The sequence below is a fragment of the Spinacia oleracea genome, chromosome 1 (genome assembly GCF_020520425.1).
Source record: "Spinacia oleracea cultivar Varoflay chromosome 1, BTI_SOV_V1, whole genome shotgun sequence".
In the NCBI taxonomy this organism is placed as follows: Eukaryota; Viridiplantae; Streptophyta; class Magnoliopsida; order Caryophyllales; family Amaranthaceae; genus Spinacia; species Spinacia oleracea.
In genome coordinates this window covers 27538481-27544990 of record NC_079487.1, presented here as the reverse complement: position 1 = coordinate 27544990, position 6510 = coordinate 27538481, and positions in this window count along the sequence as shown.

The window sequence follows — 6510 nt, the reverse complement described above, 5'->3', positions numbered from 1 at the left end:
AATTTCTCGAAACAAATTAGCAAACTTTTGCTGTTTGACCACTTTTGTCACTATTGTTGGTGAATGTGTCGTTAGTTACAAAATACTACTGCCCTTAATTAAGTTGAGCTTTGGGTATTTTTCCATAAAATTTAAGAAACAAAAAAAGTTAATTGATTACTTTTGGTTTTGGAGCTAGAGCTGTAGGATAAAATTCAAATTAAAGGAATCTTAATAAGCTACAATTGTCCAGAAGTAGAGCATGATGTTGCTTTAATTCGCCATAGAAATATGTAAATCGTCATTCGTTCACATCCAATATAGTAGAATGTCAGTATTATTGTTAAAAATTCAAGGTACCGCCATGGATGAAGAACTCAGGAGGAGAGGGAAAATGGGTAAACTTCTCGATTTATTGTTAAAGTGAAGCATACAGATATATATATATATATATATATATATATATATATATATATATATATATATATATATATATATATATATATATATATACATATATCTTAAGATGAGAACCTTTAGCAACCGTAATATTTAGATCAAATTGACGGATGCGATTTAATATAAAAAAAAATCTGATTTTGATGGTTCGCTCTATCAGAATTCAGAATACACGGATATCTTTTCTAAAGTTTGATGGTTTCTCTCTCCTCACAACTCTATACTCTTCCATTTTCTTCGAGGTTCCGGCTTCTCTACCCCAAAATTAGGTATAGTTTTCAATATCAAGCTGCAATTACACTCAAATATTTCCCCAAATTGAATTACTAATGATTTGAGTAATTTATAAATGCAATTTTGGAGTTCGCCAAAGATTTCAAGCAAATTCGATGGTGCTTATGCGATGTTCAATCTAGTGGAAAAACAGTCATTTGCGTCGGTCATTTAAGCCCATTTGCGTCGCACATTGGTGCGACGCAACAGGCCGCGACGCAAATGAAAAAAGTCATTTGCGTCGCACTTTTGGGCGACGCAAATGACCTTTTTTTTTATCATCTTGTTGTTAGGTTATGATACATATGACAATTCATAAATCATGCGGAAAAACCATTTAGCCAGGATTACATATTATTTACACATAATCATATAGCATAGTTTAGATGCATACTCTTTGTTGCGTGCCTTCCCTAGCTGCGCCCGAACCGAACAAGAACAAGTCTTTAGGACTCCAAGTGTCGTCCCTCCGTAGATAGTCCACAGCACGTCCGGATCCGCCTTAAGATTGACCAACTAGAATCGCCCTTAAGGTACTAAAATTTTCGGCACTTTTAGGCAAGGTATGTGACTGAATTTTTCTCTCAAAAACTCACTTTGAATACTTGAAAACTTATTATAAATTGTGAACCCAGGCCACATATTTATAGGGGTATGGAAAGAGAATTGGAATCCTATTAGGATACGAATTAATTAAATTAGAATCCTAATGAAACTCTTATTTAATTAATTTATCAAAATAGGATTAGGAATTTAATCATTAAACGAATCCTGTATGTTTTAGGTTTCGTATGTGAACACAAACACACACGCACGCACAACAGCCCACGAGGGGCCCCATGCGCGCGCGCGCACAGCCCGAGCAACGCAGCCCACGACTGCCGCAGCCTTGGGCGCGCGTTGGGCCTGCCTTGCGGTGGGCCTGGCGCAGCCTTGGGCTGGCGTGTTGTGGCGCGCGTTTCCCTTGCTGAACGTGGGCCTGGCTTCGTGCTGGGCCTTCGTCTAGCAAGCTCGTCCGATGCTAATTCGTACGACGCGCTTCCGATTAATATTCCGATTCCGGAATTCATTTCCGATACGAACAATATTTAACATTTCCGATTCCGGAATTAATTTCCGTTTCGAACAAATATTTAATATTTCCGTTTCCGGAACTATTTTTCGATTCAGACAATATTTCCGTTTCCGGCAATATTTCCGATTCCGGCAATATTTCTATTTCCGATAATATTTCCCGATACGTACCATGTTTACGTTTCCGGCAACATCTACGACTTGGATAATATTTATATTTCCGATACAATCCATATTTCCGTTTCCGGCAATATCATCGTTTCCGGAGTATTCATTTCTTGCCTGTGACGATCTTAGCTCCCACTGAAACCAAGATCCATCGATTCCGAATATCCATAGATGGAGTATTTAATGCCATTAAATACTTGATCCGTTTACGTACTATTTGTGTGACCTTACGGGTTCAGTCAAGAGTAAGCTGTGGATTAATATCATTAATTCCGCTTGAACTGAAGCGGCCTCTAGCTAGGCATTCAGCTCACTTGATCTCACTGAATTATTAACTTGTTAATTAATACTGAACCGCATTTATTAGACTTAACATTGAATGCATACTTGGACCAAGGGCATTATTTCCTTCAGTCTCCCACTTGTCCTTAGGGACAAGTGTGCATTTCCTAATTCCTTTGTCGTTCGATGCTTGCTCTTGAACATAAGGTAAGAGTTGTCATCCTTATTATGTCCAGAGGTGTTCCTCGGTTTCAGAGTTCAACTGATCAAATAAACAGATAATCATAGCCTATGATTCATCCGAGCACGGCCATGCATTTCACAGTTTCTAGCTCTCCGAGTGGCCTTGTACAACTTTTAAGCATCTCATCCCGATTTATGGGAGGACAATCCCAATCTTGCGATCTTGAGATTAGACTTCGTTTGATAGGTGATTACCCGAGCGTTGCCTTTATAGCCTCCTTTTACGGTGCGACGGTTGGTCAACGTCAAAGCAACCAGTTCTCAAACAAGTAATCTCAAATCACTCAGGTATTGAGGATTTAGTGTCTAATAATTTTAATGAAATTTACTTATGACAGATTTTCATCTCTTACAGTAAAGTTTCATAGGTCTTGTCCGATACTAGTCTTCCCAAAGTAAGTATCTATGCAAATGATTATGACATTGCCATGTCCACATAGTTCAAGAAACAGAACTACTAGTCATCTTGCATTCTAATCGTCTAGCATTTTCTATGCGTCCAATTTTATAGAAAACTCCGACTAGGGACCATTTTCAACCTTTGACATTCAAGTTCACTTGATAGACATTTCTTAGTCACAGGACTGGTCCTGACAGTCTATCTTGAATATATCGTCAAATTGAAGGGACTCATCATTTAATAAACCACAAATTAAATGGAAAAATGAATTCTTTTCATTTATTGTGAATGATTAACCAATAATGTTTTACAAAGATTTAAACTCTAAAACTTTAAAACATTAAACAGAGACATCAAAGCCATTCTCCAATATGCTTGATTCTCATAGCTGCAGTGTGCGAGTTGTGCTTCGCCTGCGGCAGAGGTTTAGTCAATGGATCTGATATGTTGTCATCAGTTCCAATTTTGCTTATCTCGACTTCTTTTCTTTCAACGAACTCTCGTAGAAGGTGAAATCTACGAAGTACATGCTTGACTCTCTGGTGGTGTCTAGGCTCCTTTGCCTGTGCAATAGCTCCGTTATTATCACAATACAGGGCTATTGGTCCTTTAATGGAGGGGACTACACCAAGTTCACCTATGAACTTCCTTAGCCATATAGCTTCCTTTGCTGCTTTATGTGCAGCAATGTACTCCGCTTCAGTTGTAGAATCCGCAATGGTGCTTTGCTTAGCACTTTTCCAGCTTACTGCTCCTCCGTAGAGGCAGAAGACAAACCCAGACTGTGATCTGAAATCATCTTTGTTGGTTTGGAAACTTGCGTCCGTATAGCCTTTAACAATTAATTCATCATCTCCACCATAGACCAGGAAGTCATCTTTGTGCCTTTTCAGGTACTTCAGAATATTCTTGGCAGCAGTCCAATGCGCCTCTCCTGGGTCTGACTGGTATCTGCTCGTAGCACTGAGTGCGTACGCAACATCCGGGCGTGTACATATCATAGCATACATTATTGAACCAATCAATGATGCATATGGAATCCCATTCATTCGTCTACGCTCATCAAGTGTTTTTGGGCACTGAGTCTTGCTTAGAGTCATTCCATGAGACATGGGTAGGTAGCCTCGCTTGGAGTCCGCCATTTTGAACCTATCAAGCACCTTATTGATATAAGTGCTTTGGCTAAGTCCAATCATCCTTTTAGATCTATCTCTGTAAATCTTGATGCCCAATATGTACTGTGCTTCTCCTAGATCTTTCATCGAAAAACATTTCCCAAGCCAAATCTTGACAGAGTTCAACACAGGAATGTCATTTCCGATAAGTAATATGTCGTCGACATATAATACTAGGAAAGCAATTTTGCTCCCACTGACCTTCTTGTATACACAAGATTCGTCCGCGTTCTTGATGAAACCAAAGTCACTGACTGCTTCATCAAAACGTATATTCCAGCTCCTGGATGCCTGCTTCAATCCGTAGATTGACTTCTTTAGCTTGCATACCTTTTTAGCATTCTTTGGATCCTCAAAACCTTCAGGCTGTGTCATAAACACAGTTTCTGTTAAAACGCCGTTTAAGAAAGTAGTTTTGACATCCATCTGCCATATTTCGTAATCGTAATATGCAGCGATTGCTAACATTATCCGAATAGACTTTAGCATTGCAACTGGTGAAAAGGTTTCATCGTAATCCACACCGTGGACTTGCCTGTAACCTTTTGCAACCAATCTAGCTTTGAAAACTTCAAGGTTCCCATCCTTGTCCTTTTTTCAGTTTGAAAACCCATTTGCTTCCAATGGCTTGGTAGCCATCTGGCAAATCGACCAAATCCCATACTTGGTTTTCAGACATGGAGTCTAATTCAGATTGCATGGCTTCTTGCCATTGCTTGGAGCTAGGGCTCGTCATAGCTTGTTTGTAAGTCGCAGGTTCATCTCTTTCAAGTAATAGAACGTCATAGCTCTCGTTCGTCAAAATACCTAAGTACCTTTCCGGTTGAGATCTATATCTTTGCGATCTACGCGGGGTAACATTTCTAGTTTGACCATGATTCTCACCAGATTCTTCTAAAGATCTCTGAGTTTCATCCTAAATGTCATCTTGAGCATTCTCTAGAGTTTGTTGTTCGACTCGAATTTCTTCGAGGTCTACTTTTCTCCCACTTGTCATTTTGGAAATGTGATCTTTCTCCAAAAAGACACCATCTCGAGCAACAAACACTTTGTTCTCAGATGTATTGTAGAAGTGATACCCCTTTGTTTCCTTTGGATAGCCCACAAGGATATATTTGTCAGATTTTGAATGAAGTTTGTCTGAAATTAATCGTTTGACGTATACTTCACATCCCCAAATCTTAAGAAAAGACACATTTGGAGGCTTTCCAAACCATAATTCGTATGGAGTCTTTTCGACAGCTTTAGACGGACCTCTATTTATAGTGAGTGCAGCTGTATTTAGTGCATGTCCCCAAAATTCTAATGGAAGTTTGGCCTGACCCATCATTGACCTGACCATGTCTAGCAAGGTTCTGTTCCTCCGTTCCGACACACCGTTCCATTGTGGTGTTCCAGGAGGAGTCAACTCTGATAGAATTCCACATTCTTTCAGATGGTCATCAAATTCATAGCTCAGATATTCACCGCCTCTATCAGACCGCAGTGCCTTAATCTTCTTGCCTAATTGATTCTCTACTTCACTCTGAAATTCCTTGAATTTGTCAAAGGATTCAGACTTATGCTTCATTAGGTAGACATAACCATACCTACTGAAGTCATCAGTGAAAGTGATAAAGTAGCTGAAACCACCTCTAGCATTTGTACTCATTGGTCCACATACATCTGTATGGATTAAACCCAATAGTTCATTTGCTCTTTCTCCAACTTTAGAGAAAGGTTGCTTTGTCATTTTGCCAAGTAAACATGATTCGCATTTACCATAATCCTCTAAGTCAAATGGTTCTAGAATTCCTTCCTTTTGAAGTCTTTCTAAGCGTTTCAAGTTTATATGGCCTAATCGACAATGCGACAGATAGGTGAGATCTGAATCATCCTTTTTGGCCTTTTTGGTATTTATGTTATATACTGTTTTGTCGTGATCTAATAAATAAAGTCCATTGACTAATCTAGCAGATCCATAAAATATCTCTTTAAAATAAAACGAACAACTATTGTCTTTTATTAAAAAGGAAAATCCCTTAGCAACTAAGCAAGAAACTGAAATGATGTTTTTAGTAAGACTTGGAACATGGAAACATTCTTCCAGTTCCAAAACTAGCCCGGAGGGCAACGACAAATAGTAAGTTCCTACAGCTAATGCAGCAATCCGTGCTCCATTTCCCAAGCGTAGGTCGACTTCACCCTTGCTTAACTTTCTACTTCTTCTTAGTCCCTGTGGATTGGAACATAAGTGTGAGCCACAACCTGTATCTAATACCCAAGAAGTTGAATTAGCAAGTATACAATCTATAACGAAAATACCTGAAGATGGAACGACTGTTCCGTTCTTCTGATCTTCCTTTAGCTTCAAGCAATCTCTCTTCCAATGCCCCTTCTTCTTGCAGTAGAAGCATTCGGATTCAGAAGTGGGTTGACTGACCTTCCTCTTTACAGATTTGGCGCCAGTTTGCTTAG